Source organism: Epinephelus fuscoguttatus, linkage group LG14 (assembly GCF_011397635.1).
Source record: "Epinephelus fuscoguttatus linkage group LG14, E.fuscoguttatus.final_Chr_v1".
Lineage (NCBI taxonomy): Eukaryota > Metazoa > Chordata > Actinopteri > Perciformes > Serranidae > Epinephelus > Epinephelus fuscoguttatus.
Window position 1 is genome coordinate 9,994,167 of NC_064765.1, and position 12,408 is coordinate 10,006,574.

The 12,408-nt window shown below is 41.7% G+C and overlaps 1 protein-coding gene across 3 annotated transcripts in view; it reads left to right on the forward strand.

The window, feature by feature from the left end:
* LOC125900601 (guanine nucleotide-binding protein G(I)/G(S)/G(O) subunit gamma-2) overlaps positions 1-12,408 on the forward strand; it is a 32,796-nt gene that overhangs the window by 10,231 nt on the left and 10,157 nt on the right. The window lies entirely within an intron of this gene.

Consider the following 12,408-nt stretch of genomic DNA (forward strand, 5'->3'; position numbering starts at 1 on the left):
TTCTGAGAGCATCATTCTTGCTGAAGTCATCTCTATGTGAACCAGCCTTCTCATACTTGTTTCTCAGAGATGTACATGACTGCAGAGGGATGGTAACACGAGGTGGGAAGGATGTTGTCACACTGAAGGCTTCGACCTTTGTACTCACTGCACTTGTTTGCCTCTCACAGTGTTGATTTTGGGTTTTAAGCTTGTTCAACCGTGCTGTGGTCTGTCAGGGTAGGAGCATTCAGAGCTGTTTTTTGAGTCTTTTTTTGGAGAAAGTCTAGTCAAGTTTCAAACCTTGTCCAACCAAGTTTCAAGTCCTTAAATGAAAGTCCAAGTTAAGTCACAAGTCTTCAGTCTGTCAGGTCAGAACATGAATATTTTTTCTTTCAGATTTAGTCTTGACTGAATTATTGTGACTTGGGTTGAGGTTTGAAGCCAGTTTCAAGTGTTTAAGCACAAGCCAACCATCAAGTCTTGTCCAACCAAGTCTCAACTAAAGTCTCTAGTTCTTGAAGACATGAAACTTTTTAAACCTCAAGCCAAGTCGTAAGGGAGTCAAGTCTCACAGCTGTCATGTTCAAATGAAGTTCAAGTCTTTATCTTTGTTTTATTATTTAAGTTCTAGTATTGACAGCGTACCAGTACTAGAAAAATATTGTAATACCGTGCCATTAAAAATGGTACAATACCAGATTATATTAATACTGGTACTTCAAGAACAGCAGTGTTTCAATAGGAGCTGTGAGTTCCTATAAGTTCCCATGAGTCGCGTCAACGTGCGCCTGCAGGGCAGAGTGTGTGTGCAGCGCTCCCTGTGCTCGACATTAACGCTCGCCCGGGGCAAATATAAATGTTTGGCAAGTGAAATGCCTCATGCAGTTGGCCAATAGGGTCACTCAAAAATCAGAGGGATGTTTAATGTCATGATATCTGAAAATAAACTGCGTACTGTATCAGTTCAGCAGAGCTTTTCCAGCTGAGGTGCTTGTGCGAGGCCAGAACTGATGAGAAAAATCTGACAAATTGGACATTATAGAAGTTAATTCAGGGATGGACAATGTCGTGTACGACAGAATGTTACTATGTCAAATACCTCTGCAACGCAGTGTGCGAGAAACTGAATATATTTGTGCCCAGAAGCTAACCGTTGTGCTGTTCCACCGATGGCTCTGGTGCGATCTGTCGAAAGCTTTGTAACGAACCGTTAGTGTTGTCACGATACCAAAATCTTTGTTTCAGTACCAATACCAATATGAATTTCGATACTTTTCGATACTCTTCGGTACTTTTCCTAAGGAAAGTCCTTTTGGATACAAACCTTTAGAACAATAAATAGTAGGGATGTAACGGTACCAAAAAAAATCATGGTTCGGTAAGTACCTCGGTACGGACGTCAGGGTTTGGTAACTCAAATGTTCCACCAAGTTTGTGTTGTCTTGTGTTGTCTCCCTTTGCGAGGCAGACTTTCTCTTGTTTTTTTTCACGTGCGACAGCTGCAAATGTTGATACAGGTGTTGTCATACACACCACTTGCGCAATCTGTGCTCCAATAGGAACAAGAAAGGCGTTTGTGTGCATAAATGAGTAAAATAAATTAACTAAATTAATGAATTGAATCAGTTTCAAAGTACCGGTATTTTTCGAATACAGTATAGTACCGTTTGGAATACTCTAGTACTGCAGTACTATTTTAGTACCGGTATACCGTGCAACACTACGAACCGTAGTGTCTACTTGAAGACTTTCTTTTTTTCATTTTTCTATCATGATAAATCTGACACTGAATACTATTCTTGGTTATTTACACATTTTTCCGCCTTGAAAACTTTTGTTGTTGTTGTTTGCCGTCCACTAGCTGCCCATGATGCCTTGGGCTGTCTGTTGACCAATCCAGAGGCTGTGTTCCTGACGTGTTCACCAATCAGAATATTTTGTTCCATTACTTTGTTGTTTATGGTTTTTGCCGCGGCATCATTTCAGTATCAGTATCAAGATATTTACTCTAAGTATTATATTGATGTCATAATGTTGGTATTGTGACAACCCTAACTTTGAGTCCCAAGTCTCTTCCAACCAAGTCTTCAGTCAAGTTTCAGGTCTCTGACATCAAAACATGAGATTTGAATGTTTTTGTTTTCAAGTCCCAAGTCAAGTCTCAAAACTGTCTGAGTCAAGTTCCAAGTCCTCATTTTTGCAACTTCAGTCTGTCTCAAGTTTAAGTCTCAAGTCTACCAAAGCTGCTTTGAAGTTTTTTATGAAGGAAGGTTTGAGTTTAGTGAAAGTGTTTCCAAGCAAGTTCAAATCACAAGGCCTATAGAGTGAAACACGAGATTTGAATGTCTTTGCTTTCAAGTCTGCAGCTCTCACAGCACTCAAGTCCGAGCCTCACGTCCTCTTTTTTGAGGCTGTCTATGACTCATGTGCAGCTCCCAGGTGTCTTAAATCTTAGGTAGTCAGATCTTCCAGCACTAAAGTCCAAGTCAAGTCTCAAGTCAGCATTTTTGTGACATGTCTGACTTGAGTCCAAGTCTCACGTCTTCACCTCTGGAAGCATCAGCTCCAAATGTTCCCGACAGCTTGGATATAACTCATGACGAGCAGAATGCTCCCCGAAGCAGATACACTTTCAGTACTTTTCAACCAAACTTACACATTGGAGAAACGGTCTGAGCAGCAAACTCTCAGCAGAATCTAAACAAGCCCGGATGTTTGTAATATTGTTAACAGCCCAGGAGTCTGGCCGTGTTATCCTTGGCATGCTGATTGAGTCCAGAGGAAAAGTATGTTTATGCCTCCTCACTCAAGACGAATGCAAAAATCCTGCCGATTCCTCACAGTTGAGAAGAGAAGAGAGCTTTAATGCACAAAAACGCTTGGTAAAACTATCATTTGTGACACACAGGGCAGGAAGTTAACCTTATAAATTTGGCAGCCACCTCTAAATATGATTTCCAGAGTGGAAAAGAAGCTCCACATGATGGCTGGTTCCCTGCCAAAAGTGGCCAGGGGAATTAAAAACAGCCCTCTCACTCACAGCCAGGATTCACCAGCGTTATTTGGCAGGTGGCTGGTGTTAATTTTCCACCCTGGTCACACAAAAACATGTGGTTTCTTTGTATTCCTCTGAAGTCTGTAGCTGTTCCTGTGACAGCAGTGTCAGGCATTGTTTCTACCCCACTAACCACACTGCTGTTACATAACACACATATCAAAGGTTTTAAACGCGGGTCTTTAAATGTTCGGGGAAAAGAAAACCACTTGGTCACTGCTTTAATCTAACAAAGAAGAAACATGCCGTGCCTTGATCGTTTGATTTAATAAACATAATAGACCACATTTGTGCTCCCTGGAGCAATAAGCCTCCTCCCTGCTGCCTCCTTGACTCCCAGGGGATGCATCATTTCCTGGGCCGCTGCCTTCACCCCTCCCCCCTTCTGGGACCTAGATTAACCCCCCAACACACACAAGCATACTTATATACGCACACCCACCACTATCTCGAAGATGGCAGGATGGGCAGGGCATGCTGGGGGTGGCACAGATGTCCGGGCTAATCGAATATTCACGGGTGGTGGTGGTCTGACCGAGAGACAGTGGCACGAGGAAGCAGAGAGGAAGAGAGTCAGGTTTAATGTACGGTTTAATAGAGGCAAAAAAGATTGAGAATTAAACAATTTGTGTCAAATCTACTTTGGGGAAAACAATTATGAAACTCATGCAAGTATGTATTATATGCCAAGATTAGAAAGATACTGGGTGATTCATAAGAGAGATTTCTGTATATGAGTTTTTTCTGTCCTCTTTTCACTGGTTTGAAGTGGGCGGGCTCCTTTGGAAAAAGCAGCCTGATAGTTGGAGCTGAATTAGGATTTCATTTCACTTCTTTCAGTCTGACATTGTGTTTACGTTAGGTTATGTGTCGTTGGGAGATTTTGGTTTGATTTGTCCTGACCTGTCAGCAGTGAGTTACAAATCTGTCCCTGCGATGTCATTTTCAGTCAGCACAAAAGCTGTAGCTTTAGCGGTTTAACGCTTCTCATGACAGTTAAAGAAGAGTGCCAGTTTCAGTGTTTTTAATTCTGCTAGATAACTGATAACAACATCTTCACTTGGTACATTCAGGGTGACAGTGACCCCCCTCACGTAAAATAGTATGCTTGCTAACTACGCTAACGATGGATTGTAAATGTGCAACAGCATTTTTTTGCAGGCACAAGGTACCAAACAAAAGATAGAAACTGTATCATATTTAGGCTAGTTTTGGAGCTGTAAATTTACCACATCTATGCAGAAGGCAGATGATAATGTTATCTTGGAGCGTGACTGGGCAAAGCCTCGATTTAACCAGGCAGCTTCTTGTACTGGAGAGCAGCGTGAGAGCAAGAAGTGCTCACTCTGCAGCTAAATCTGGGGCCAAAACATCCCTAGATGTGCACTGACCGACAAAAAAAATCTCAGTCAACTGAGGATTCAAATCTTGGACTTTCAGGGGGCAGCCCTAATTTTTTGTCTGTTTTATCGTGAGTGTTGCTAGCTAGCTATGCAGGAAGACAGTGTACCGATTTCTCCAAATTGTGAGAACCATCAATGAGCAAAGGACCGGCTTTATTTTTCACGCTGCCCCAGGATAGAAACAGAAAACATGTCAGATAGTTTCTATGCAACTGTATAGATTTTCCAATAATCACAATCTGATGACAGAAATACATTTGTCTGTAACTATAGATGTGGTTTGTTTTCTAAAATGGCCTAGTATATGAGCCTCTGATGTACAGCAGAAGGTGGAGGGGATCATGGATAGGTTGATACCCAGACAAGATGGCGTCCAAGCTGTTGACCACTGTTCCAGACCAAAAAACAACAAAACTGGTGTTTTTTTAGCGAGTCTTTGCAGAATTTCCAGTTGTGACTGTGCCACAACATGATGGTTTCCTAACCATGATCAAGTGGGATTTTTTTGCCTAAACTTACCACATGTTAACCAAAGTGCTGTTGGAGCATAAATGTTAATGTATTCACTACATGGTAACATACACATGTAAACATATCATTGGTTTGCAGAAATGTACATTTTTTTCTGGCAATTTGTGAGTAGATGCATCAAAATTAGATTAACATGTTGTAAATACAAGATGTAAGGCGGTGATAAGATTTTCCTCTGACGTGCACACTCATCAACCATTACAAGTTTAGCATATAGCAGGAATAAGATGCTAAGAAATTTATCTCAAGGATACGTTACACACGGGTTACAGAAGCAGTTCAGTTTTACAGATATTTTGACACAGTAGGACACTGATACGAGTTTACAGAGACAAAAAAAGATTAAAAATTAAATTAAAGTTTGAAAAAAAAATCAATAACTTGTGGACAGACTTCTACAAAAACATTACTTTGAAAGACGCAAGGATGCAGCTATGAAAATAATTTCATTTCCAGTAGCTCACTGGGTGGAGTGGGTGCCCCATGCACAAAGGCAGTGTCCTCACCACAGTGGCCATGGGTTTGATTTTAGCTCATAGCCCTTTGCTGCATGTCATCCCCTCTCTAACCCCCTTCACACTTCAAACTGTCCTGTCATTAAAGGCAAAAAGCCCCCAAAAATATATGAGAATATATAAGAGACAAAAGAAATGTGAAGATGATGAAGAAATCACCTCCACACTTCAGCTACTAGCATACTATTAATAATAAACATTATTTGTCACTTTTCTGCATCAAGTGTAGTGTCATTAATCATATTTCAGAATACGAACCTCCTGGACCGACTATTTCGAGACTAAACTGTTCAATATCCCTGTATAGCTGTTGTGATGTGAGCCTGGAGGTTGGCTCCAGGTCTCTAACAGAAATAGTGATGGAGAAGGACGCTCAGCTGTCACACTCGGCGTCATCTCCCCAGACAATCATTGACAGCTCTGCTCTCTGTGTCCCATCTCTTTATCTTTGTGTGTGTGTGTGTGTGTGTGTGTGCAGAGGGAGGGGTGTCCTTTCTCCTATTCAAGGGCAGGGATCCGTGCTATATTACATTCAATAGTCAATATCCATCTTGATCGTGTTCATTAATAACTCCGGAGGTCAGTTTTATATTACTCCTCCTTTGCTGCGGTCACTGTGAAAGCCACTCTGGAGGAAGATATTACCGTCACTTCTCGGCCTCTTTCATCTTCCTGATAAACTTTATTCCTATTCATTGATACTGGATCTGTGTAACCTCTCCTATCAGTTCATGACTGTCAGTTTGGCTGAATGTGCCCTTCACCGCGTCCTGTTTCACGGTGACATCGCAGCCTGTACCTCATTGTCCTATGACACACTGAGAATGGTACAGTCACTCGGTCACACTGTGATGACTGAACTTTCTGCATGCGTGCGAGCGCTTTGGCGTGCTCATGCACCACTGCTGTCTTGTCTTTTAAGCAGTAATAAAAAACAGGCCTTGCATTTTTTGAAAATCCGCAGTGGGGGTTTTTGGTTTTGTAGTAAAACACACAAAGAAGAAACGACTCAGTCAGCACAGAAATGTATCGTGTCAGCTTTTACAGTAACACAGTTTGGGTCAGGAGGGGCTTATAGTGTGTGTGTGTGTGTGTGTGTGTGTGTGTGTGTGTGTGTGTGATAAACAAAGTAGCATCCCAGTTTCTGTTTATTAGCAGGACATGCATCAGCCTTATTTAAAGGGTCATTTCACCCAAATAATGAGGAAACATTTTCTCACTACAGCTAGTGGTATCTACCTATGAACTGAGATGAAGCCAAGGCTCTCGGTTCAAATTGCCTCCAATTACTGACTGTCAAGACATATTTATAGAGTTTAAAAGTGATGGACGTAGCCACAATGACATCACCCATTGGTTTGTGGACTCCTGTTTTGAATCTGGCATTTTAGTTGTTGCCATCTTGGTATTTTGGAGCCAGAGGTGACTGACTTGGATGAGAGGTCGTGGCTGTGGAGGAGTTAAGAGTGGATCTGACTCATACACTGTGGTGATGCCTCACAGACAGTGTGTCACTTAAGTGGCCACGCCCTTCAATATGTCTAACTTTAAGCCTTAAAATTAAAGTTATTTTAAGTTTGATTTAAATTGACCCCCTGTGTAGGTTGTTTTTTTACGGGAAAAACAGCTATAGAGTGCCCCAGGGATGACGTTTTTCTGTAGGTGGACACGGAAGTTAGCATCACACTGGTTCCCTTGTCAAAAAGCTAGTGGGATTTTTTCATTGGATTTTGGATTATTGCTAAAAAAAAAATAAGCTTAAACAAACAAACAAACAAACTGTTTTCATACTTTTATGATTTGTCCAACAAAATAATCTTTACAAATGAGCACCACTCACAGAAGTAAAAAGCTAACGTTAGGCTATCAACAAACCACCAGAACGAACCTGTAAAGCCGTGTTCTGTGCACCGCGGCATAATGACGTTCTGTAGTCACATTTAGCCTCTTGTTAGCAACCGCCTTTTTTAAGACACAAAAGCTTCAAAGTTCATGAGTGGGGTATTTACTGATGTATTTTATGCTGCAGTACAAAACGCAAAAAAGTCTCTTAACCTTGTGTTAACCACAGACCCAAGAAATCCGTGCATCCCAAAGGTCAACCAACTTACTGAGCTAACATGAGCTTGATTAGCTTGTTAACTACAGCTGATAAAATCTGCTGGTGTCTTTTGTTATTTCAGTCGATAAAAGAGTTCTTGGCTAGACGCTGAATTTGTTTGCATCTGTTTCAAAGATTACTATGGGACCATGTCCGCCGAAGTGTTTTTTCCCGAGGCGAGCAAATTTTTAAATTCTTTTTAATGGCAGTGTGGTATGTTAACGCAACGCCACAAATGCCAGCAAGGTGCTGTGCGCCTATTCTGCACTGAGCATTACATGTGTAGGTAAAACGCTGCACTTGTCACTGTCACTTTTTACCCAGCTGTCCAATCACAGTGGAGGAGGGGCGAGACCAATGCCAAGTGCTGAACAAAAACAACAATGGAGGAGGAATTCATGTTAATAGACTGTATATATGTTTATGTATGTTTCCTCTTATGAACCCAAACAGACTGGCAGGTTATGTACTTTCTCCGTACATCCTTCAGCCTTCCCTACATCCAGAGCAAGGGCCAGAGCAAGTACTCTACCTTGTGCCAACATTTTTATTACCACAGGTATACCGTATCATATCAACCAGACGCAACTGAAGCATCCCAGTTGAAAATCGTTGCTCCTCCAAAGCGCTCTCAAGCACCGGGCATTTTCTGAAGGAGCGCCTAGCTAAAAGTTTTGAGTAGTGAATCTGCCACTATTGTCTTTGAAAACTTGACACGCATAGCAACAGTAACTAAGGGGGGCGTGGCTTTGTGGCCCTCAAAACTTAGCCTCTGTTATCTCTGAGCAGGGGTCCCATCCTGCCTCCTCGCGTCCCTGCAGACCCTCGCAGGTTAATCAGCGGCTCTCCAGGGTCCAGATGGCTGAGCTGGGGACAGATTTTTAATTACCACGCTCTGATTTCACACCCTTGGCATCACAGAGGACAGAACACTCCCTGCCTGGCCACCTTAATTTATCTCTTTGGATGGTGTAGGGGTAAAAAAGACAATGATAAGGTGTGTGCAGAAAGAGGAAGGGGTAGAGCCGAGCTGAGAGTCAGCGTGTGTGGGAGTGCATGAGAGATCATCACTCTTGACAGGCCAGGAATTATATTTTCCTCACCAGGATGTTTCCTGCGGCGCTTAATCACCCTTTAAGTCAACGACACCCGCAGTCGAGCATCAGCTATAATCACATCTGTGGAGGGCCTCGTCAGGAACATAGACCCCCCGAAAACCCGGAGGAAGGGGTTCAAAAACGACTCGAAATGGCAGGGGAAGGATGGCGGAGGGGGTCAGATTGATTTGGTGGTGTTAGCAGCAGGACAGAGCGTGCTGGGGGTGTTTCAGGCCCATCACTGAACACCTGTCTGCCACAGAGGGAGGGATTGGAAGCAGAAGGCTCGAACACAGGAGAGAAATGGATCACCAGTCACGTCCCATGATGCACCTTTTCTGTCTTACAGTGCAGTTCAGTTCAAGATGCTTCACTGGCATAAAAGTAGGGAGCAATATTGCCAAAGCATTAAGATAAGTTTTAACACTGTGTGTCTCTCACTGCTGCTCTGCAACATAAATATGATGACACAAACACTTCACAGGGAAATCAAATTCAGCAACATTTTTTTAAATGTATTTTTTAAGAACAGTCGGCGTTCTTGCCCTCTTTTGCAGCGTACAGTAAACTGATCTAAGAGTGGAGACAAAAACAGAAAGTAGACAGTGAAAGATGTGAGAGTACCGTCAGGACTTTGACACTTTGGTGCTGCTTCAGTACTCAACTTTTTAAATATCGCAGTACTCATTTTTAAAGCTCCATTTTCTCGGATCAGCTGCAGTAATCAAATCCAAATCCTTAACCTAGATATATTGCCTCCTTGATCAAGTTAAAGAAGCTCTGACATTATCATTTATTTTGAGTCGTTTTCTGGCCACCTGGTGCCAATATGCTCTCTCTTTCAGCTCTGTTTTTGGTCTCCACCCACTCCCATCAAAAACGTCAGGCTCTTCATCACCTCTTCAGGTCAGCTTAAGGAAAGTTTTACAAATATAAAACCTCCATGGATCAAAAAATCATAACAGAAAGAGCAATCATTTACCTTGTTTGCAGTTCGAGGTCTCCTGTTAACAGTTTTACAGACGTCTCTTTTATAAAAGGTAGTCAATGAGGAAATGCTTTTTTAGCCCCAGGGGAATTCATTGCTGCAGTACTGCGAGTGGCCACTGGGAAAATTGTAAGCAAGGCTAAGCGGTGTTCCTGGGGGCCTTTCCTGAGCAGGTAGAACAGTGGGTTATTTGAGTTTAATAAACCAAAACAATAATTTTAGGTTGTAAAACCAAAACAATGAGCTAAAAGACACCGAAATACCTTGTAGAGTTGAGAGGAACTGCAGAGTTGAGTAACGTCTTTCACATCATCGTATCCTAATACAGCAGTTTGTATGATATTTTATGAAAATGCACGACAGTTCATATGATATTCAAGAAATTAGCGCCCCACGAATGGCATCATCACATTACGAGTTATGTAGGCTAGGTTTAGGCAAGTAAAGTTGTGTAGGTTAGGTTCAGGAAAAGAAACCAGGGGTTGACGTACCTTAAGATAACTCAAAGTTTCACACGAGACATGAACAGAATGCTCCTGGGGGCAACTCTTGGCGGACTTTCACTCTTTGTACTACTTCCTTCTTTACCCCTGTCAGCTCATTGGTCACTTGCTCGCAGACGTCTGGATTACATTGGTTTTACACAAATGACTGGCTCATGATGACATGTTATATAGGAATTGTGGTGTATTGCTTTTCCTAGGTATATGTACTAACAGTGCATTTGATGGGCTTTGAACACAAATCGCATATGTTCATTTTTTCCTGTTTACAGTTTTACATTTCCTGATATGTTTTTACAGGCAGCCTTTGGTTTACATAACATTGTTTTTTAATGTTTAAATCAGTTATCAGAATCTCAAAACTTGATACCAGATTGAGTTTAAAATGTAATGCACTGCATTACCTCTCACGGATTCTGTAACTTTGACAGAAATGAATACAGACTGCTGTCTGAAGTGACTGATAACATTCAGGCAAGTTTCAGGAGTGTACTAAAATATTTTTATATTGTATGGAAATGATTATAAACCAGTGGTTGCCTGCAACAGTAGACACAATACATCCATGTTTCTAAAACACAGCAACATGTCCTGTAAAACTGTTAGCTTTAATATAAAGTGTTTTATAGTAAAAAGCGAGAGCAAGAGTCCTTTCACCATTCAGCACAAACTGTGTGAACTCAAATGATAAAACTTTTATCTGTTACATGTATAACCAGCAGCGCACAAACAGCAGATGACTGTAGCTTCCGTTGGAAACTCCCAGATGTAAATGTGTCTCTGATGTGTGGTGAGCCGGACACTGTGAGTGTTACAGTTACAGGTTATGTGACTCTCACTGTTTACAGTCTGTCAGCTGGAAAGGTAATGTCAATAAAGCTGTGTAGTTGTTCATGATATGTTTACATATGAACTGTCTGTGAGACTCCTGAAGACTCCAGTGTCTCTCTGGTGACATTTTAAAGGAGTGGTAATATGTTAGTCGCCAACGAAATGTGAGCAGATGCTTTCATTTCTCTTCCATTTGGGACATGAAACTTTATGTACTGAGTGTTCACAACATGATTGATGAAAAGATTATTTTATAGTTTCTCTGGCAGAAGAGACCGAATGGAGAGTATGAAGCCTTAGTGCATTTCTAGCACTGACTGAAATGTGTCCTGAGCATCATTTATTGAAGGTACTAAATGCTGCAGCAAACATCTGGTCCGTTGTACTTATTTTTTGATCAGACTTAAATCAAAAGTTTGCTAATTTTAGACTACTTTAGACAGGTAAAGTCCTAATATGGTTACTTGTGTTAAGACATTTGACTTTGGCACATTTTTAAAACATTCTCCCCAGGATTTAAATGTATAAAAACAGATGCTTTTGTCTCGTGAAGCGCCACAGCTAAGTCAAAGAATCCCTGCCCTGATAAAAGTGATTATACAGCTTGCATTACACGGAGTAACAGTGTAGATTAATGGCTCCAGTGAATCAGGAGAGGTGACTGCACACTAAGATCTGCTCTTCTTTGCTTTGTTTTTTAAACTCTAAGCAGTTTCGACGCTGCTAAAACCCTCTGGCTCAGGGTTTTCGGCCGCTGCTGGCAAGGTTTTTGTTAATGGATGCCTTACTGTATCGTTGCTTTAACGTTGCGCGCTGCCGTGATTTACGATGGGTGGAACTCCCTTCCTCTGCAGATCTGCTCATACAGTGTAATTGGCCCATTTATCAGAAGCAGCAGAAAACCAAGCTGCAGAGTCACAGATACATCAAGAATGAATCTGTTGGACCAGAGAAAGAGGAGTGGATAGTGAGGAAGAGGAGGAGAGGTGAATGGGTCGGCACCTACAGAAGCTCAAATTAAAGGAATAGTTTAACATTTTGGGAAATACACTCATTTGCCAGAGTTCAATGAGTAGATTGACAACACTCATGTTCATCTGTTCAATATAAAGATGGAGCTATAGCAGCTGGTCAGCTTAGCTTAGCATAAAGACTGGAAATGTTGGAGAACAGCTAACCTGGCTCTGTCCAAAGGTAACCTAACAGCACTTCTAAAACTCATGACACTATGACAAGTTGTGGTTTTTCAGGTGGTTATATGCCATACTATTTCCTAGCAGAGAGCAATGACTTCCTGAAACAATCCAGCACAAAACCCAGGCTTTATGCTAAGGTAAGCTAAACCAGGGTGGCCGTGGGTCCATAAGCGTAGTTCAGACCAAAGATTCGTGACAAGACAAAA